This window comes from Schistocerca americana, chromosome 4 (genome assembly GCF_021461395.2).
Source record: "Schistocerca americana isolate TAMUIC-IGC-003095 chromosome 4, iqSchAmer2.1, whole genome shotgun sequence".
Lineage (NCBI taxonomy): Eukaryota > Metazoa > Arthropoda > Insecta > Orthoptera > Acrididae > Schistocerca > Schistocerca americana.
The window spans coordinates 407,534,293-407,557,685 of record NC_060122.1 but is presented as its reverse complement, the minus strand read 5'-3'; the positions used below and the strand labels follow the sequence as shown (position 1 = coordinate 407,557,685).

Genomic DNA, 23,393 nt, shown 5'->3' with positions numbered 1-23,393 from the left:
ATGACCGGTTTCGGTAAAACTAATTTACCATCTTGAGATCTTCACACAGGTTATTACAAATATCTTCTACCAGCTAAACACAAAATCTTTCCATAACATTTCCAGGCACATAAACGTGAAGAGAATGATGCGTTGGCACGTCAAAATTAAAATTACTATGTGTATCACAATCCACCGAAACATAACACGTCATGCCTACCAGGGCGCCACTAGACTGTCAAAACCCAATGCACGAGACAAACAGAACACAAGCACAACAGATTTCGCTGCAGTACATAGAGTTCATCGGAAAAAGTCAAATACGTGATTTAAAAATAACCAAAATTTCAAATATATATTATTATATTAATGTAATTCAGTGAGTGAGCTTCCGTAGGTTTGTGAGTCAGAACTGCGTTTTGGTTTCTGATGTTCAGTATTATTTAGCTACATACGTCCATGTACTCTACCTAAGATGAGGACTGTGATTAATTTTGACAGTTTTCTGTTGTTAACCTATGTAGTATTCATGGCCTGATATAGGCTATCACATCACCCAATGTTTTTGGTGCACTGAATATGTTGCGTTGTGCCCTATTGGTATAATTTTCAGACTGGTTACCCTAACTTCACATACCCGTTTGAATAACGCTGTATTCTGATTTTAATAATTTACTATAAAAATCTTTTTAGCGTACAGCCTAAGTTCGGTTTCTCATAATAATAAGTTTAAAAAAATTGCTTTTCTTTGATAACTATTCTTGTCGCTTTCTTAGCGAAATTGCAGAAAGAAGGTACTTGCAGTTTTGTAATGATATAACGAAAGTATCTCAAGTATGGTATGTAGCGTTTCTTAGCAGTATTTTGTCATGAAGAAATGACCAGAAGTATAAACATTTCAGAGTTTTTTTCTATATGTATGTATATTAGGAATCACGGTTGTTTGACTTTTACTAATAGAACCTATGTACTGCAGCGACACCTGTTGTGCTTGTCGTCTGTTCGTTTCATGCATTGGCTATTGACAGTCAAGTGGCGCCCTGGTAGGCACGACGTGTTATGTTATGGGAAAGATATTTTGACCGCTTGTGATGTACCTAGTAATTTTAATCTTTACGCAACAATGTGTCTTTCATTACATATTTATGTTCCTAGAAATCCAGTGGAAACATTTTGTGTGTAACTGACACAGGATGTTTGTAATAACTTTTATGTGGATCTGAAGATGGTAAAATACTTTTAACGAAACCGGTTATCTACGATAAAGCTTTTTACAGTGATATCAGCTAAGAAGTTCTTTTCCTCCTAAGTAAAGAAATATTCATACTATACGAATGTATAATTAAGAAACATGATACCAAAGATTTTCTGTACGCTGAAAGTAGCTGCTTCGCATGTCTACAACGCTGTTTTGCAGACGTTTCATTGACAAAGCTTCTTCCTAGCACTATAACTGCTATCGTTTTCACCCATAGCCGTTTGCACTTCGCAAATGAAAGCAGTCGAAAGCGCTACAAGATGTCAGGGATTTCCTTTACTTCACTCGTCTGAGTAATGTCTTAGAAGTAAAGAATAAATGAATTAAAACATTATGCATAATGTGGAATTTTTCACGTGCCTCAGTATTTACGACATCATATTTCTTGAATGATATGTTGTACAGCGATGCAGTTGTGTAGGTACATTCAGCGGCACATGTCGATACTTTCAGCCCAATATGTTACGAACAGCGTTCGTAACAAAAAAGTAATAAATGTAGACGCTATGCATGATGCTGGCTTTTTTCACGCATGTCAGTCGTTATTATTTCATATCTACTGATATATATATCATAAAATGATATAATTTTGCAGCTAGATTCAGCGGCATATCTGAACACTGTTTGTATAGTATGTTGCGAATGTTGTTGTTGTTGTGGTCTTCAGTCCTGAGACTGGTTTGATGCAGCTCTCCATGCTACTCTATCCCGCGCAAGCTTCTTCATCTCCCAGTACCTACTGCAACCTACATCCTTCTGAATCTGCTTAGTGTATTCATCTCTTTGTCTCCCTCTACGATTTTTACCCTCCACGCTGCCCTCCAATGCTAAATTTGTGATCCCTTGATGCCTCAAAACATGTCCTACCAACCGATCCCTTCTTCTAGTCAAGTTGTGCCACGAACTTCTCTTCTCCCCAATCCTATTCAATACCTCCCCATTAGTTACGTGATCTACCCACCTTATCTTCAGCATTCTTCTGTAGCACCACATTTCGAAAGCTTCTATTCTCTTCTTGTCCAAACTGTTTATCGTCCATGTTTCACTTCCATACATGGCTACACTCCATACAAATATTTTCAGAAACGACTTCCTGACACTTAAATCTATACTCGATGTTAACAAATTTCTCTTCTTCAGAAACGATTTCCTTGCCATTGCCAGTCTATATTTTATATCCTCTCTACTTCGACCATCATCAGTTATTTTACTCCCCAAATAGCAAAATTCCTTTACTACTTTAAGTGTCTCATTTCCTAATCTAATTCCCTCAGCATCACCCGATTTAATTTGACTACATTCCATTATCCTTGTTTTGCTTTTGCTGATGTTCATCTTATATCGTCCTTTCAAGACACTGTCCATTCCATTCAACTGCTCTTCCAAGTCCTTTGCTGTCTCTGACAGAATTACAATGTCATCGGCGAACCTCAAAGTTTTTACTTCTTCTCCATGAATTTTAATACCTACTCCGAATTTTTCTTTTGTTTCCTTTACTGCTTGCTCAATGTACAGATTGAATAACATCTGGGACAGGCTACAACCCTGTCTCACTCCTTTCCCAACCACTGTTTCCCTTTCATGCCCCTCAACTCTTATAACTGCCATCTGGTATCTGTACAAATTGTAAATAGCCTTTCGCTCCCTGTATTTTACCCCTGCCACCTTCAGAATTTGAAAGACAGTATTCCAATTAACATTGTCAAAAGCTTTCTCTAAGTCTACAAATGCTAGAAACGTAGGTTTGCCTTTTCTTAATCTTTCTTCTAAGATAAGTCGTAAGGTTATTATTGCCTCACATGTTCCAACATTTCTAAGGAATCCAAACTGATCTTCCCCGAGGTCCGCTTCTACCAGTTTTTCCATTCGTCTTTAAAGAATTCGCGTTAGTATGTTGCAGATGTGACTTATTAAACTGATAGTTCGGTAATTTTCACATCTGTCAACACCTGCTTCCTTTGGGATTGGAATTATTATATTCTTCTTGAAGTCTGAGGGTATTTCGCCTGTCTCATACATCTTGCTCACTAGATGGTAGAGTTTTGTCATGACTGGCTCTCCCAAGGCCATCAGTAGTTCTAATGGAATGTTGTCTATTCCCGGGGCCTTGTTTCGACTCAGGTCTTTCAGTGCTCTGTCAAATTCTTCACGCGGTATGTTATCTCCCATTTCGTCTTCATCTACATCCTCTTCCATTTCCATAATATTGTCCTCAAGTACATCGCCCTTATATAAACCCTCTATATACTCCTTCCACCTTTCTGCCTTCCCTTCTTTGCTTAGAACTGGGTTGCCATCTGAGCTCTTGATATTCATACAAGTGGTTCGCTTCTCTCCAAAGGTCTCTTTAATTTTCCTGTAGGCAGTATCTATCTTACCCCTAGTGAGACAAGCCTCTACATCCTTACATTTGTCCTCTAGCCATCCCTGCTTAGCCATTTTGCACTTCCTGTCGATCTCATTTTTGAGACGTTTGTTTTCCTTTTTGCTTGCTTCATTTACTGCATCTTTATATTTTCTCCTTTCATCAATTAAATTCAATATTTCTTCTGTTACCCAAGGATTTCTGTTAGCCCTCGTCTTTTTACCTACTTGATCGTCTGCTGCCTTTACTACTTCATCCCTCAGAGCTACCCATTCTTCTTCTACTGTATTTCTTTCCCCCATTCCTGTCAATTGTTCCCTTATGCTCTCCCTCAAACTCTCTACAACCTCTGGTTCTTTCAGTTTATCCAGGTCCCATCTCCTTAAATTCCCACCTTTTTGCAGTTTCTTCAGTTTCAATCTGCAGTTCATAACCAATAGATTGTGGTCAGAATCCACATCTGCCCCTGGAAATGTCTTACAATTTAAAACCTGGTTCCTAAATCTCTGTCTTACCATTATATAATCTATCTGATACCTTTTAGTATCTCCAGGATTCTTCTGGGTATACAACCTTCTTTTATGAGTCTTGAACCAAGTGTTAGCTATGATTAAGTTATGCTCTGTGCAAAATTCTACAAGGCGGCTTCCTCTTTCATTTCTTCCCTCCAATCCATATTCACCTACTATGTTTCCATCTCGCCCTTTTCCTACTGACGAATTCCAGTCACCCATGACTATTAAATTTTCGTCTCCCTTCACTACTTGAATAATTTCTTTTATCTCGTCATACATTTCATCAATTTCTTCATCATCTGCAGAGCTAGTTGGCATACAAACTTGTACTACTGTAGTAGGCATGGGCTTTGTGTCTATCTTGGCCACAATAATGCGTTCACTATGCTGTTTGTAGTAGCTTACCCGCACTCCTATTTTTTTATTCATTATTAAACCTACTCCTGCATTACCCCTATTTGATGTTGTATTTATAACCCTGTAATCACCTGACCAAAAGTCTTGTTCCTCCTGCCACCGAACTTCACTAATTCCCACTATATCTAACTTTAACCTATCCATTTCCCTTTCTAAATTTTCTAACCTACCTCCCCGATTAAAGGATCTGACATTCCACGCTCCGATCCGTGGAACGCCAGATTTCTTTCTCCTGATAACGACGTCCTCTTGAGTAGTCCCCGCCCGGAGATCCGAATGGGGGACTATTTTACCTCCGGAATATTTTACCCAAGAGGACGCCATCATCATTTAATCATACAGTAAAGCTGCATGTCCTCGGGAAAAATTACGGCTGTAGTTTCCCCTTGCTTTGAGCCGTTCGCAGTACCAGCACAGCAATGCCGTTTTGGTTAATGTTACAAGGCCAGATCAGTCAATCATCCAGACTGTTGCCCCTGCAACTACCGAAAAGGCTGCTGCCCCTCTTCAGGAACCACACGTTTGTCTGGCCTCTCAACAGATACCCCTCCGTTGTGGTTGCACCTACGGTACGGCCATCTGTATCGCTGAGGCACGCAAGCATCCCCACCAACGGCAAGGTCCATGGTTCATGTTGCGAATAGATTTACAAAAACATTGCGGCAGTTTTTCACGCATCTTAGTATTCATGACGTCGTATCTCCTGGACTATGAGTGGTATCATGACATATTTTTGTCGGTCCACTAAGCTTTTCATGGTTGCTACTGATCTGAAATGGGCTATTTAACACAGTTCCCATGATATTTAAGAAGCTTGAAAGTTGTTGACGTGAGCACGAGTACGTCCAGGACCAAGATAACCAAACCCAGTACTCTCAAATTACTGATTGTAATGCACCAATACCAATAATATTTAGTGCAACCAGTGCTGAAGGACAACAGAATTGAATCCTCCAAACTAAAATTATCACGAAGTGCCCTCTTTAGTCTTATTCTGCTTCACTGGACGCTTCAATGCAAAGTGGATATACATATAGCATCGCCTTCTGGCTAGCTTCCCTCCTACTTCATTTGGGATGGACAAAGTAACTCGCACTGTTATGCACACTTAGAAAATCACAAAAATACACGGTGTCTCTCCCAAGAGTCGTCAGGAGAATTTTCTCTGGTGTTTCAGCAGGTACTTGCAGATTTGTTTTTGATAAATGTTGCTGGAGTCATCCCAAAACAAAAACTGCTCTTCACATGTTTCACGTGACGCGCAGCGTCAAAGCAAAGCGTCAGTTCGTTTCCCGTTACAAACAAAATGATCTTTAAATCGGAACTACACGCGCGAATCGGACAGAGCGGTCCCAAATTAGTCTACTACGATATTCGTTTTATCGATATGTGGAAACAGGAATAGTAAAACACGTAGAATAATCAGATAGCACCGCTCTGGCTATCCAGAACCACTACTCAGTCGCTGCTGGAATACTTGGTCATTCTACGTGTTTCAGTAGCGCTGTCCACACACTTTGTTTACACGAATATCACGCTAGACTCATCTGAGACCACTCCGTCGAATAGACACGTAAAATTACCGTTTAAAAATCGTTTTGTTTGTGACGGTAAACAAATCGATACTTTCCGTCGAAATTGGGCGTCGCATGAGACATGCAATGAGCAATACTTGTTTGAGTCACTATGTGTGTGTGTGTGTGTGTGTGTGTGTGTGTGTGTGTGTGTGCACACGCGCGCGCGTGCGTGGGTCATAAATAACTCCGTTACGTAAAAGGTCAATGTTTACTATAGGAGACATCCTCGTGGAAAAGAACAGTTGTTACAGCAGATATGGTGAGAACAAGGAGCGAGTAAGTCACTGAGAATTACGAATGTAAACTGGTACATCGGTGTTGTGTAATGTATAAGAAATGAAGTATATAATAAACATTGGCTGTTAAAACATCTGACATTCTAGCGTTGAATGATGGAAGTTCTTCTGAATAAAATCTGATACTGGAAATGGCTAGCAAGTGAATGTTGTATACTTCTATTTGGTGCTATACATCGCCGTACACTATACCTTTCATTTCGTTCTTGCTAAACAAAGGTATATTGTTATTAACCTGTGGTACAAGTAAATTTATTTAGAAAGCAATTATTTCTGCATTCAGATAATTATTTATTTCACCCTCACACAATTATTGTTATGGGTGTATAATTGCCAGTTCTAACAGCGAGATAGTTTCATGCTGATAATTAAATGGTATGCAACGGAATTCTGTTCGTTTCTTGTCTTACAGGAATGCAATATACAGTTCTTTAGTCTATATCAACATCTGGACAACACAAGGACGTAGCCAGGATTTCTTAAAGATGACATCAAAAGACACATTTTTTTGATTTACTCCGAAGATTTTCATAAAGAACGGTAAACTATTTTATTAGAAAATGATCTCGGAGTTTTCACCACGTGGAGATATAATCTCCTTAGTTAAGAGCGATACACGTTGCCAAACCACTAAGAAGCAGTCATGCTCCAATGTCCTTCGTCCTTCAAAGTCATTTTAGACTCTTCTGCTTTCAGTCTGGATCTGGACGAGCGCAAATTTATTGTGGACACTGTGATTATTACCGACAAGGGTCTTGAAAGAGCTCTCTATTCGAAAAGAATTAAAACAACTTTTGGTAGCGAAAATGCAAAGGATGCGGAATTATTCAACTTAACACTTACACAATTTTCTCATTTAAGTAAGCATGTCTCACTGCTTGCAATGTAAGAACGATCGTTTTCTGCATTAATGAATGTCCCAGCACACAAAATGAGCATAAATGAGGAAAATTTTGATTATTATTTATTTATCTTACGGATTTTAGTGTCGGGATCTCCTAAGAGATGCTCAGCTTTCCTTCGATACAGATTTCTTCAGTTAAGCAGAGGGGTGGCATCTTTAAGAGAACTGGAATCTGTCAGGAAATGGCTGTGGCTTATAGTAAGGGAACAGCCCCGGCATTGCCTGAATTGAAAATGGGAAACCACAGAAACAAAGGTCGCCGGCAGATGGATTCAAACCTCCACGTCTCCCTAATCCGAAGATAGCTAGCTCAAGGGCTCAACACGCAGAACGGATCAAGTCGATGGGGAATTTGAAAAAAAAAAAAAGCCGGCCTTTGTACATTGTCTTAAAATAAAATGAAATGCATAACAACATAAGATTGAATTCTGACATTGCATGGTTTTCCTTTGTGCACGTTTAGTCATCTTATAGTGCATGAATGCATCCATATCTTAAGACTTAAATGCGTTCAGTTATCTACATCTACGTGATTACTCTGCTATTCACAATAAAGTGCCTGGCAGAGAGTTCAATGAACCACCTTCAAGCTGTCTCTCTACCGTTACACTCTCGAACGGCGCGCGGGGAAACCCTGCACATAAATTTTTCTGTACGAGCTCTGGTTTCTCACATTTTATCGTGATGATCATTTCTTTCTATGTAGGTGGGTGCCCACAGAATGTTTTCGCAATCGGAGGAGAAAACTGATGATTGAAATTTCATGAGAAGATCCCGTCGCAACAAAAAGCGCCTTTGTTTTAATTATTGCCATTCCAATTCACGTATCATGTATGTGGCACTATCTCCCCTATTTCGCCATAATACAAAACGAGCTGCCCTTCTTTGTACTCTTTCGACTTCATCCATCAGTCCCATCTGATGTGGATCCCACCCTGCACAGCAGTGCTCCAGTCTAGGGTGAACAAGCATGGTGTAAGCAGTCTCTTTAGTAGATATGTTGCACCTTCTAAGTGTTCTGCCAATGAAGCGCAGTCTTTGGTTGACTCTAACCACAACATTATCTATGAGGTCGTTCCTATTTAGGGTATTTGCAATTGTAATCCCTAAGCATTTAGTTGAATCTACAGGCTTCAGATTTGTGTGACTTACCGCGTAATCGAAATTTAGCATGTTTCTTTTAGTACTGATGTGAATAACTTCACACTTTTCTTTATTCAGGGTCAATTGCCGCTTTTCGCGCCATACAGATATCTTATCTAAATCATTTTGCAAGTCGTTTTGATCATCTGAGGACTTTATAAGACGGTAAACGACAGCATCGTCTGCAAACAATCTAAGACGGCTCCTCAGATTGTCTCCTATGTCGTTAATATAGATCAGGAACAATAGAGGGCCTATAACACTGCCTTGGGGAACGCCGGATATTATTTCTGTTTTACTCCATGAGTTTCCGTCTATTACTACGAACTGTGACCTTTCTGACAGGAAATCACGAATCCAGTCGCACAACTGAGGCTGTATTCCATAGGCACGCAGTTTGGTTACAAGACGCTTGTGACGAACGGTGTCGAAAGCCGTCTGGAAATAGAAGAATATGGAATCAATTTGACATCCCTTGTCGATAGCACTCATTACTTCATGAGTATAAAGAGCTAGTTGTGTTTCGCAAGAACGATATTTTCTGAATCCGTGCTGACTACATGTCAACAAATCGTTATTATAGTATTACAAGAGAATAAATAGATTTTTGAAGAAACGGGGTGGGAGGGAGGGATGCACGACATAGTTGACTCTACCAATTCAGGTAGCACGCTGCAAAAATCTTTCAGGAACCAATGTACTATAGCATGTGCTGTCATCACATACCCCTTATCTCTTCACAAACCCTTCCGCATCTCTCCTTATTGAAACTGGTTTTCATAATTGAGAACCGCCTAGGTGACCAGATTGGGTACATTTTATTGTTGGGACTACTAATGACAGATGATTGAGAAGGTTTTTTAAAGAAATGTAACCATCTCCATTTGGGTGACATTTTGTTGATCAATGCTCTTTTTGTACGAAAAAGACAAATTCAAGTGATTTTTATTCACTGATTTTAATTTAATGTTCTTTTTAATACTGTTTACCGCTTCAGTGGCTTGTAAAATACTGAAATATGAAACGTCTAAGTCCTACCAGCCTCCAAATAATGACTCCACTGCTAACATTAAATTGCTGTTGAAAGGTAATTAGGCTGTTATACTAGTGCGTACATGTTTTTATCTTAGCGTAACGCTAGCGGACGAATCAAAATCGGATTTCCTTTTCTTTCATGTTACAGACTTATCCATAATTAGAAATTATCACAACAGGAAACAGCACAAAAAAATAAAAGGGTAGCCCTTACATTAAATTCAGCTGCAAGTAAGATCGGAGCTGATTAACAAAATAACCGGGCCCAAGCAAGGCCAACAACTGGTCTTGGGTAATATAGGGATAGGCAGTAGCCGAAAGTGCTAAGGATGTATTGGTAGTGCTGATCCATCGTTGTCCTGCTGACTTGACTGTGCGTATCTCTTTTTAGTCGTATGATTGAAAATCAAAATATCCTTCAATTTCACTATACGAGAGCTAGGCCGTGAGTAATCTCATTTAGGTGAAAGGGGGATCTCCGGATCCCATGGACACCCCTCCTCCCCCCCCCCCCCACCGTTTCGCTAGTCCGTGTATGATAGTTAAAATGCTGTTGTCACACGTTATGACACAAGTCATTGGCTTTGTAGAAACCACTGGCATATTTTTTCATCTCACCTGGTCCCCGAAGTGGATACTCTTTGATGCCGATGTGCTGCAGCTGTTTTGACGATCTTTGGTCCACAGCAAGATAGGAGTTGCTATCCTGTCCACGCTAAAACGAATTAACAAAATGCAAATTAAATTTATGCTGCCATCTGATGCGTAACCTTGTCATAATACACATGTTGTAAAATTCTGAAACTGTTTCAGAGTGGGTTGCGTGACAGGATTATGTTAGACACGTATTGCAGACAGTGTTTTGCACTCTCAACAATGGCGACTGCGTAATTATGCGCTTAAATTATGAACCACCACTTTTATTAATACACACCTTTGAAATATTATTTGCTTTCATGCTTACATTGATAAAGCCAAATTTCGAAAATGGTTCACAGTTCAGATCACAAATAAAAGTTGTCAGCTCCACCTGTAAAACAGTTCATAGAACAGTCAACAATCACAGTCTCTCTTCTGTTCAAAATAATACGGAAAATAGTTCGGTATGTTGCCAGGAGAAATCATTCTGGTTCTATGAAGGTCGTTGTATTAGCAGCTCTATCTCCCGAAGTTTTCTGCGCTAGGCTTTGAAAATTCTTCTCTTGCTGATTTTTGGTTCTTGTTTTTCTTCTTTTCTTCCACGTCGTCACCTCATGCGATGTTCTCTTCTGGGAAGATTTTCCAGAATTAGTTGTCCTCTCTAAATTCTTGTAAACTATTGCATCAATCGAGGAGAATAGTGTTCGTGAACGTTCTGAGTTCTTGTCGCCTGCTCATTTTATTAGTGTATTCCTGGTCTTCACACAGTATCCCTGCGAACTTGAACTACTTCGCCACAAAAACTGCTCTGCCTCCCAAAAAATAATTCATTTTTTCCTAGTTGACTCCACACTCATGATTTCTGTCGAAGCACTTCTGAGTCCCGGCTAAGAGACTATACTTCAAAGCCGGCCAGTGTGGCCGTGCGGTTCTAGGCGCTTCAGTCTGGAACCGCGTGACCGCTACGGTCGCAGGTTCGAATCCTGCCTCGGGCTTGGATGTGTGTGATGTCCTTAGGTTAGTTAGGTTTAAGTAGTTCTAAGTTCTAGGGGACTGATGACCACAGATGTTAAGTCCCATAGTGCTCAGAGCCATTTGAACTATACTTCAAAACTTCGTGTTCTTTTCTTCACAGTACTCTGTACTTTCATTACTTGTTCTTACTAAATGTAATAGATCTTCCACTTATATCCACACACGCCATCTCTTTGTATCTTAACACTTCCAAGTCATATCTTCACCGTCTCTTTCACTAATTGCTTCTGCATATAAATTTTTTTCATAGATTAAACTCTCCATACGGAGGCAAAAGCTTAAGAATACAGAGAGGTAACGTATAATTGCATTGAAAGAGTAATATTACAAATTCGTACAAAAATTTTCATTAAGAATAAGACATGAAATAAGTAAAGGTAAATGAAATTACAGAGTAAATACAAATTTACTACACATTTCTGATAAATATTGACTGATGGGATGCTGTTTTGTGATTAAAGAACGGGGTGGAAATATGCCGATATTCTTCTTCTGTCTGGACCTTCCTGATCGATAGTAGACAACCTCACCTAAGGGGTGTCGAAGGGATTGCCTGCGCTGAGACGCTAGAGCCGCCGCCAGGCACCACTCTGCTGAATGGGAAAAAAATTTGGAAATTTGTGGTAAGGACTATGGGACCAAACTGCTGAGGTCATCAGTCCCTAGGGTTACACATTAATTTAACTTACGCTAAGGACAACACACACACACCCATACCCGAGGGAGGACTCGAACCTCCGACGGAGTGAGCCGCACGAACCGTAACGAGACGCCCGAGACCACGCGGCCACCCCGCGGGTGTTGAAGTCTCAGACAGACACATTTTTATCATGCCTGACAAATTTGCCTCGATGACACCGAGGGTGTTGCCGAACTGTGGGTTCTTAGAGAGACACTTTGCCGTTTTGTTCACGCAAATTTCTGTTGCAGTTCTCAAACGTATTATCTACCATATTGAAAAGTTCTTCATAAATTATAAGGTACATAATTTCAATGATACAATGAGATAACTGTTCTTCTCTTCACATTTAGTATTTACCATTACATCACACAACTTTGTTGGAGTCAATCATTTGTTTACACGTTTACATTTTCTGGTAATTTTTTTCTCCAAAATGATAATATCCCACTTGTTTGTCATAAAAGCAGAGATTAAGCATAGTGTAGGATATTAGTACCATTTAACTAACTTGCTAGCATTGTTTGGTATTTTAGCGTTTCCAGACAAACTTGTTTGGAACTCTTAATGCAGAAACTAGCTTATGACCGTCTGTTAACGCAAACAGAAAATAACTTGAAAGTCACAACGAAGTCGCTAAACATCCGCCACTGTAGCTTGTGTGCTGAGAGCAGGAAACAGGATATAAATATTGGTCAACATGCCACGATATGTTAAACGAGTAATCAACATTATTGTCATCTCAATTACCACTCTTCACTATCTCGTATGTAAAACTTGTGAGCACAAAACAGAGTACTGTACCATGAGTAGGATACGCTTATGTCGGTGCGTAGTATTTTTAATTTTGCCTGCATACCTAGATTAGGGAGCAGCATAAGTTTCACATTATTGTACTCGTATAAGCAGCACTCCTAAACTTGCTTACAGTTACGTTTACCAGTCTGGGAAGGGAAATACTGGCAACTAATATGAATAGTTTTATTTACATTAAGCGCTGTAGCTGCTTGACATACATACTGATAATTGCTCCTACACTTTGATAGACGCTGGGAAATCCTGAGGAAATAGCTGGACAATGTAGGAAATCATTTACTTCCTACTGTAAACCAGAAGAAGTAACTATGCACCACAGTGTACTTTTTTCTGAATTTTCTGGACAAATCAGATGTCTTATAGAGTTAAACCAAAAAGCTTACGTTCAATAGATGTAATGTGACTAGTTTATAAGAATGAGAAAAGAACCTTTAGAAAGGCCTATGTGGTCAATTATTAACTCAATGATTTGGGTTTGTGAGGCAGTATTAATATTAGCTAACTGTAGTTGATAAACGTTCCGTTGTTTAATTTAAACAACATCTTATATCACATAATCCTGATAGTAAAATCTATTCCAAAAAAGCGCTGTAGCCTCGAACACGTTTAATAGAGGAGCTAGCCAATTAATTTTAAGTCTCCTACTAATTGCTTTGAGTAGTAAACCGCGAACCATGCTGCTCACGTCCATCCCTCGAAGAAGTGGGCTGTGTAAGCCCGCCCCAGACTTTATATTCACTAACTTTGTTTCCTTTCTTCGAACTAAGAGGATCGGCCGACGAAGTTTCAGCTGATCATTTTACCGTAATCCTGGCCTCTTGAGAGGAACTTTAATTACAAAAATCATCCTTCGGTGTTGACTCTTTAATTATTCATAACACGCCTGTCTACAGTTTATAATAAAGTTCTTTCTAATTTATTCATATTTAAAGCACGTGGCCTGTAGGAAATACTCTTAAGGATTGGAAGTACTGGAAATTGAAGTAAACTGGAAGCATTTGCAATTATGAACATTTATCGATTCAACTGATAAGCTCCATCTTCGTACAGGTAAAGCAGGCACCTGGAGTGCGTAAATAAATTAATAACTTCTTTTGCGTAGGCACACTACTAAGAAACGATGCAAGCTGGAAAGGCACTTCGAGGTATGAGAAAAAGATTCGCCAGAACATATTTCGTTGTTTGGAAAAGTAGCAGGGCGGTGAAGGTGAAGCTGTCCGTACTCTGGTTGGGTCTTCGCAGTGCTTTATCTGAATACACTGATCAACCAGAACGTTGCGACCACCTACCTAATAGCCAGTGTGTCGACCTTTGACACAGATAGCAGCGGTGACGCGTCGTGTCATGGAAGCAATGAGGCCTTGGTAGGTCGCTGGAGTGAGCTGGCACCACATCTGCACACACGAGTCATCTGATTGCCGTAAATTCCGGGGAAGGGGGTGATGAGCTTAGACGCCATGTTCAATTTGTACTTGTCTTCTCTGTTAGAATCTAAAAAATATTTGTTTCACTGTTTTTGGAAACTGGACTCCCCCTCCCAGGTGGTAAAATGCGGGATGAAGAATTTTAAGAAAATATTTTCTTATATTACAAAATTTTTTAAAGTTACATCTATGAAAACTGGTATTTCACATCTCGGTTTCATATAAAGGAGCATGTTTTAGGGGATGATAGCTTCTAGGGAAATATCACCGTAAGAACGCGAAAGACATGATTAACAAAAGCACTGGACTCCAGCTACCAGAATCGCCTTTTGGTTTCAAGTACATTCAGGAAAGGCAATGCTCCTATGGCCTTAATTAATGTTGGCAAGGTACTGCAATTCGTGAACAACATAAAAATTCGATTAAAGAAAAAAAAATGTGTGCAAATTATAGAGTCTACGCGATCCAAGTGGCCGGCGCTAAGCTAGACAGACATCAGTTTGGAGTTCGTGTGCCATTCCTACGTCCAAACTTTAAAACGACGTACTCGGATGACTGAGGAACGAATGTCAGACTTAAATGTTTATTTTAATTTTTCCTTAACTGACAGCGTATCTTGATCTCGCCAGTAGTTGTCATCAGGGGCCTAAGCTTTTTGCTTGGACGAAAACCTTCTTTATATATTTATCTTTGTGCGACCAGCTTATCTGAGAGGTTACATAAAAAATTTCAGAATAAAATGAATTTATTTTCAGCAGTAGAAAACGAAACGTGAGAAATTTCTTCTGTATCAAGTAAGTTAAAACAACTTTTAAACTAAAATCGTAATGGTAACTATAGACTAAAAGTCATCTCGAAACACAAAATATTTTCTCAACCTAAAATTATTTTCCAAATTAAATGCCTAGGAGTAAAGTATGACCTGAACTATTGGAGCAAATGAATGTTGCGTCTGAAGTCCTGAGACGAAGTAACGTGAACAGTTGGAGAAAAGGAATCATTGTTGCAATGCTAAGGCATACTAACGTCCTAGAAAACAATGAATGAGACATATTAGGAAATAAGAGAGGCAAAGATAGGTCTAGGAAATTTACCTCACCGAAAACTACTGTCTCATTGAAGTTTGATAAAATCGGGTATGAGAAGAGCCCTGTGCAGAGAGAATTTTAGTCGCATTGAGGATGTGAAGAGGGTTTGTTGCGATTTTTGCTGAAGATAACATTAGTTTCCGAAGGGATTAAACAAACAAATTTTATTTTCTGATACGACTAAAATAAAACTGGAGATATGCAGTCAACATGTCATGTGAGTATAGCAAATTTTAATAGATGATGATCCAAAAAAAAAAAATTACAGCCGGCCGCGGTGGCCGTGCGGTTCTATCGCTGCAGTCCGGAACCGCGGGACTGCTACGGTCGCAGGTTCGAATCCTGCCTCGGGCATGGGTGTGTGTGATGTCCTTAGGTTAGTTAGGTTTAAGTAGTTCTAAGTTCTAGGGGACTTATGACCCAAGATGTTGAGTCCCATAGTGCTCAGAGACATTTGAACCATTTTTGAACCAAAATTTACATATTGTTCGATGTTAATAAAAAATTAAGACAATAAATCTTTTCTCTGTGTGCGTGTCATACACATTAGGCATAAACATGACTTTGAGAGACCGGATTATGCAAAGACATAGTCTTCGTTGCTCGGTACTGCAGAGTATGAGATGAGTTTCGAATCTTATGCCCCGTATTGTGGTACACAGTAAAGAAAGTAGAGTGTATGCAATGGGGAAAAAACGGACTTGCTTGCCATTTCAGCAGACAGTTCTCTAGGTTATAGTGTCATACCGATAATACAACCGCCAGACAACAGGGGTGCAGGTCATCACGTAAAGACAAAGATGAAAAAGTTTCGGCCTGACGGAAGAAGACTTTTTTTAGATCAAAATTGCTCTTAGTCAATGAAATTTCTCTGACCTTTCTAAAATGGATAGATTCTACATCTCACGTGCAATTATGTATTGTCGGCTAATGCCTGCTGGAAGTGACTCCAAATTTTTCTCACCAGTGTATGTACTTAGACGTTGGAGTAAATGTGGTGAATGTGGTGGTTAATATAATAAGTAACTCATTCCATTTCTCAGTTTTCCCAATAGGAAAAACCTTCTATTGCCAAGGTTTCTTTCAATTAACGATCTAGTCTTTCTCTATTTTCAGCTATTTAGAACAGAAGACGTCAGTTGCGTTCTACAGTAATTGCACTAACCCAGCACCCCTGTCGTAACTTAACTAGCAATGGCAACAGACTTGACCTCCTTTGAGAAATTCAATTTCGCATTTCCTTTTCGGTCAGTATTCAACAAATATGTCAGACGCTTTTCACAATACCTTTTCACTGTTAATTATTTGCATTAGAAAGTTGGTAACTTTTTGCGACCCTCTGGTTCCAGCTGTTTAATATGTGTAATCGCTGTTTAATCTTTACCAGACCATTATAACTGCGTAGGCTTTTGTTTTATATAGAAACAAATAGTTATTTTTATCTTTCAGTAATAATCTAATTTTTTTGCCTTGGGAACTATCAAACTACATCACAGAAAAAAATTGATGTATGTATTATGATATATTCCACATATGCCTGTGGAGGAAGCAACACATGTTATTCATAATAATGGTTTCACACAAACATGATAGCTAAGAACAGAACTATGGCAGATGAGAAATCCATATGTAAAACGGAAAAAAACTCAACCCTTGGTTGAGTTTGTCACATTAAAATACATTGTGTAACTATCAACGTGGAAACACACATTACGGGTGAAACTTCCTGCCAGGAAGTTTACACAGTTTTAATCTGCCAGGAAGTTTCATATCAGCGCACACTCCGCTGCAGAGTGAAAATCTCATTCTGGAAACATCCCCCAGGCTGTGGCTAAGCCATGTCTCCGCAATATCCTTTCTTTCAGGAGTGCTAGTTCTGCAAGGTTCGCAGGAGAGGTTCTGTAAAGTTTGGAAGGTAGGAGACGAGGTACTGGCAGAAGTAAAGCTGTGAGTACCGGGCGTGAGTCGTGCTTCGGTAGCTCAGTTGGTACAGCACTTGCCCGCTAAAGGCAAGGTCCCGAGTTCGAGTCTCGGTCGGGCACACAGTTTTAATCTGCCAGGAAGTTTACACATTACGGGTGGTCAGCATTTTAAAAATTTTACTAGGGGCCCTATCATATGTTACTTCCTCCACACGGATGTGTGGAATATATCACGCTATACAAACAACAACTTTTACTACGATGCAGCTCGATAATACCCAAGAGTGCGAAATCAGCTATTCGCTAAAATATAAAGTAACGAGACGTGATGCTTTTCTTTAGATTTAATTTATTTTATCTGACAGTTCTATCTGCTTATCACTATAGGACCCACAGGACTGAAGCAGGGAATATACAAACAAAAGCAGCTCGTTTTTTAAGAGATTCATTTAGTAAGCGTGAAAGCATCACGGAGATATTCAGCCAACACAGTGGCGGATGATGCAAGAGAGGCATTCTGTATCAAAGTATGTGTTTCTGTTAAAGGTTCGAAAGATGAGTCCACTAATACATTGCTTCCTCCTGCGTATATCATGCAAAAAGAGTATGAAGGTAAAGTTAGAGAGATCAGAGGTAACACGGGGGCTTACTGGCAAATCTTCCGCCACAAACTTTAACATGGCTTGCGAAGTGTATCTGTATGATGATGTAGATATAAAGGATTTCGGTTAAAGGCGCTGCAGTCTGGAACCGCAAGACCGCTGCGGTCGCAGGTTCGAATCCTGCCTCGGGCATGGATGTTTGTGATGTCCTCAGGTTAGTTACGTTTAACTAGTTCTAAGTTCTAGGGGACTAATGACCTCAGCAGTTGAGTCCCATAGTGCTCAGAGCCATTTGAACCATTTTTGTAAAGGATTTCTTTCAAAACAAAACTGTCACCTAGGCAAGAAAATGACTTCCTTCAATAAATTCACAACAGCTGTGTACATCCAAAAAAAAGACTGCTGAACATACAAAGGATTACTGTACTATACTGAACCAGATTTCTCTGTGTAAATACGTGAACTGCTGCAAGAATAATTCAGATACTTGAATAAGGTTCTTTGCAAGTTTCTCCCTGGGTTATATCCTCGAGTGAGGGCACCACATAAAAACAAAGTTGCATTTGCTACTGTGTACAATAAGTCATAACGGATGTTGTAGACATGTTATAGAAGAACGTACTCCTCAGAACAAGTAAACATATTAAGAATTTCGGTTAAACTACGATGAATGTACATACCCGCACTTTTGACTGCGAAAATGCCGAAGTCTAGAAATTTTTCTTTAATCATCCGGAGACGAGTTCTTGTCTTTCCTCAGAAACTTGCCAAGTTCTAGTCTCTTTCGTTCGAAAGTGTGCTATTATGTATCCCAAGAACAACAAGGAGGATTCATTTCCCCAACAAGACTGTCCTCCTTTCTTTACCTGATTAATTATTTTCAATTTCGTGGTTAAATGAGGGTATTTGCTATAACTTCCGAGTTCCAATTGTGAGAACTGCACTACGTCTTTAGTTCATCATCCTTTATTTAATTAATCACGACTTGACTTTGGTCTTAGCATTAATTACGAAGAGGAGAGCGAATCCAGAATCACTCCTCAAGTTGAGTATCACCTCGCGCTTTCCCTGCAAAACCTTTCGAATGTGTTCTCCATCCTTACAGAATAAAATCTCCAATGCCATGAATATATTTTATTTTACACTATTTCGTGTTATATTAGATTACGATCATCTCAGGTGTGCGTGTACAGCAGTTCTGGAATCTTTTTCACTCGGATCATCAACTAGGGAACTTCAGAATATTGTAATTCAGCTAATCTTTTTCTAAATACTACACACTAGCTGTCATCCGCGCCTACACTCGCATATCTGCGGTTTTCTTACGATGAGTGATGGTAAGTAAGTAATCTGTTGTACGTGCAATAACGTCAGCTGCTCCCACGTGTCTGCCTGTTCGAGTAAGCATAGCACCATGCATAAATGCGCCCGCCCATCCCCCTCCCCCCCCCCCCCCTCCAACTACTCCAACACACGACGATGTGACAAGCATAAAGCGTTGCTGCCGAGCGGTGCCTACGGACGGGCGTCAGCAGGTGCTAGCATCGTGCTATCGAAGTAGTTATGTATACATTATACAGTGTGTTCATTAGCAAGAAATTTATTTTTTTGACATGGTTGATGTTCAGTGATGTAAAAATGTGTTCTATCCCCGTACTTCACACTTTAAGTGTCAACTTCCCCTTTTTTTTACTTTCTAAAGTAGCCTACGTTCTTCCTTAGGGGCCAAGCAATCTCCAAATCAAATTTCCTCGAAATTGGTTCAATGGCTTAATCGTGAAAACGCTACAGAGTGACTTTCACACATACTGTATTACAGGATGGATTAAACACATTGAGGAATGTATAAGCGTTATATTCATTACCTTGAATCGTGTTATGTAGAACACATCAATCAATAAATGCCGCCGGCCGGATTGGCCGAGAGGTTCTAGGCGCTTCAGCCTGGAACGGCGCGACCGCTACGATCGCAGGTTCGAATCCTGCCTCGGGCATGGATGTGTGTGATGTCCTTAGGTTAGTTAGATTGAAGTAGTTCTAAGTTCTAGGGAACTGATGACCTCAGCAGTTAAGTCCCATAGTGCTCAGAGCCATTTCAACCATTTTTGAAAAAATGCCTATTCACAAACATGATGAACTTCAAAAGTCAAAGATCATATTTAAAAAAAAAATTCTTTTTAAAATTCAATCTTGAACGCACCACCCATGACATTCTTCGAAGATGGTAGTTGGAACACTCTTCTCAGCTGCTGTGATGGTCTGATGATGGTCATGTGATATGACCGAAACCGGTCACCTATGTTCTTGTGCGATCAAGACTGAATTTTAAAAAGAAAATTTTTTAAAGAAATTTTTGATCGCTGTTCCAAAAGTGTTTATTAAAAGTGTTCAAAGATGATAGTTGGTTCAAGGACTAAATACATTTCCCTACGTGCGTAATACCCGCAAATCAATAAATACTTTGTACAATGCACTTTGTACGGCAGCCTACATTCTTCTTCGTCGTTCGAGCTATCTCCATACCAAAATTCATTAAAATCCATTCAGCGGTTTGGTCGTGAGAAGGTAACAAACACACTTTCGCATTTACAAAACTTTGACTTCCGATGGCTTCATTTTTCGTGGTCTGATTCTGACGAAACCAAATCTACATGTTGCTCCAAGCTACGCTCACGTCACCTGTGAATACCACGGAAATTCCGCAAGTAGACTTGGACATTAACGTATTGAAACAAACAAAAGTTACACGCGATGGTTTTAGATAAGACATTAAATCACAATTATTTTTTCGTGTTCCGATTTCGATAAATCACAGACTTTGTATGTTGTCTCAAAGCTGCACTCAAAACAGACGTGAAAACACCATGAAAATGTGTCTAGCAGTTCTGGAGATTAGCATGTCAAACAAACAGATAGACTAGTTAAATTGTTAGTATAGACAGATAGATATAGATAAAGGAGCAGTTTCTTTAGAAACATCCAACAATTGTAAATTAAATTCCATTGCATATAAACCTGAAAGAAAGGGTTCTGCGATGCCATGAAGCTTCAGTCCATCTCCTCGAGCAAAGTAAGTACAAGTTCTTAAAGAAGCTGTAGAAACGAAACTATTTTGCAGTCGAGTTGTCTAGCACTACTATGCACATGACAGTGGATAATAAAATAATTTCGTCAATAGAATCGTCAGATCTGGCCAAGGAATTTTCACCTCGCCGTTCGAAAATTTAGTGTAAAACTTTTGCTCGTGGTATCGCTAATTTATAAACACTTAGGTGCTAACCACAGTAGCAACCCGATCGAAATCTCCGCCGTAACTGGAAGTATCTGGATGCGATGAAAATGGGTAGTTCAGAATTGACAAAGGAAAGGGCACGAGAGACCACCTGCTGCAGCTAACGCTGCTGCAGCCAGGTCCTCATGTCCTTCCTGCCCTTCGGCGCCCAGCTCTTTTGTGTTCCAAGAGCTCCTACACCCCACAGCCTCAAGGACCCAGTGTCAAAGGGCGCTGCACTGGCCACGTGGACAATTACACCGCGAAACGTTGCATTTTACCCGTCCTTTGTCACCCTGCACTCCACGTCCTTGTTTCAACAGGACCAAGGACCATCGGCACAGAAACAACTGTCATTCCAACTGTGCCTTGCCAACTGGAGACTTTCCAGTTGAAATTGTCGTTTTTGCTTTGAAATTGTCGTTTTTTGTGATTCTAAGATGAAAGGTGGATAGTGCCTTAGTCTGTATTTTATCGTTTCTGTTACTCATATGATCTGTAGAAACAATATATAATGAGGAGCGAGAGGTTTTTTCAACTGACCGACACGTGAACAGCGCTCTACGTTACTTGCAATGAAAGGAGAAAATGATAAAGTTACAGTGTCCATCGAGTATTACCTCAGCTATATTGTTAGATTCCTTATTTCCTGTCAGAACGGTTACACTTCATAGTAAGTTAAGGGAAGTCATCTAGTAAAACGAAAGTGATATCTTCAGGAGACAATCTGTGAAAACTTCTTAGATTGCTTGCAAATATTTCCGTCGTTTACCGTGTAGTTATATCAACAGAAGATCAGAATAAATTTGCAAAATGATGTAGGCGATATGCGAGTACCTTTACAATGCGAAAGGTGTCCATTGAACTAAATTACAAAAAGCGTAAGCTCTTTCGCGTCAGTACAAAAGGATCCCGTTACAATTCGGTTACATAATAAGTTACAAAGAAATTGAAAGTTATCGATTCACCTAAACTTATAAGGATTACATTTGTTAATAACTAAAACTGGAACAATTACATAGAAAATGGTGCGGGAAAGGCGAACCAATGAATGCGTTTTATAACAGAATTCTTGGAATATTCAACAAATCTGTTTAAGAGGCTGCCTACACTACGCTTCTCCGTCCTTTTCTGACCTATAACTGTGTGGTATTAATTTGTGGCAGAGTATCCTTACCAGATGGAAATGGCGAAGGACATCGAAAAAGTTGAAAGAAGGGCAGCTCTTTTGGTATTATCGCAGAGCAGGAGAGAGAGTGTAATGAATATGATATGCAATTCGTGGTATTACTATCGAAATGAAAGCGTTTTTCGTTTCAGCGAGAAACAAGAAAAAAATTGCTAATAAACATGAGCTGTAAAATGCGTTTTTTAAGAGTTGTGCGCAGTCATTCATCTTCGATTCTGTGGACCACATCTCTGCTGCAAGCTCTTAGCTTCCCATATTTTGGGATCTGTAGTATGGAACAAAGGAAAAACAGATGTTCTGTAAACCTGGGACTCTGAAATTCATACCGGATGAGGTGTGGGGACTTGTTCAGTAGAAGTGCTTCACAGCAGCGAAGATGAACAAGTATTCAATGCTCTTATGGTATGCATATTAGAGCCCATTTTCACTAGTCATTTTTTCATATTTTGATCCGTACTACTTCCATCCAAAATAAAGAAAGCAAAGAGCTTAGAGTAGAAGGGATGTCTCTACAGTAGTGAAGATGAACAAGTGCTCATGGCTTTTCATGTATGCATTTTAGGTCCCACTGAAAGATTCCCATCAAACCTCCTTGCCTAGGGACGCTCGATGAAAGTTGATGTCGTCAAGCCCGGAATCAAAACTGCGCAACGGATAACTGGGGAGCGGAGCTTGAGAGCGCTACCTAGAGAGCGTGCCCTTGTCTGTACGATACTAGGCAAGGGGCTGGAGGGCTCACACGCTGATGTGTGTGGGTCCCTGCATTCTATATCTTTTATTTTAAATGAATTCCTTTAACTTGACTTCCTTGTGATTTTTAAGGTATGTTAAAGATTGATGACAATTGATTACCTATTTATTTTAAACATTGTCACTCGACTTTACAGCAATTGCAGCAATTGTTCCAGTTTACAGATATTACAATTTTACAACTTACAGCTCGGGTATATTATACACTAATCTGAAAGCACATTTCTACGGGCAAGACGGAATTGAGTTGGCCAAATGTATCACCAAAGACTCCCAATATTTTACATAGGACATCCACATTGTGAGGAGGATAACGGGCAAACTGGGGACCAGATACATTAACACAGGGGGTCAAATTTCCGAAATGAAACGAGAACATTCATTTCTTTACACAATCCGAAGCTGGAAATAAAAGAATTAGTACAAATATTCAAATACCTCTCTTCCATGCGTGAACATTGAGACATACGCACTGAGGGCACGTCTGTT

The 23,393-nt window shown here is 39.7% G+C and overlaps 1 protein-coding gene across 4 annotated transcripts in view; it reads left to right on the top strand.

Annotated features, from left to right (window-relative positions):
* The window catches only part of LOC124612849 (neural cell adhesion molecule 2), a 609,158-nt gene that overhangs the window by 102,449 nt on the left and 483,316 nt on the right, over nt 1–23,393 (top strand). The gene's annotated exons all lie outside the window — the stretch shown is intronic.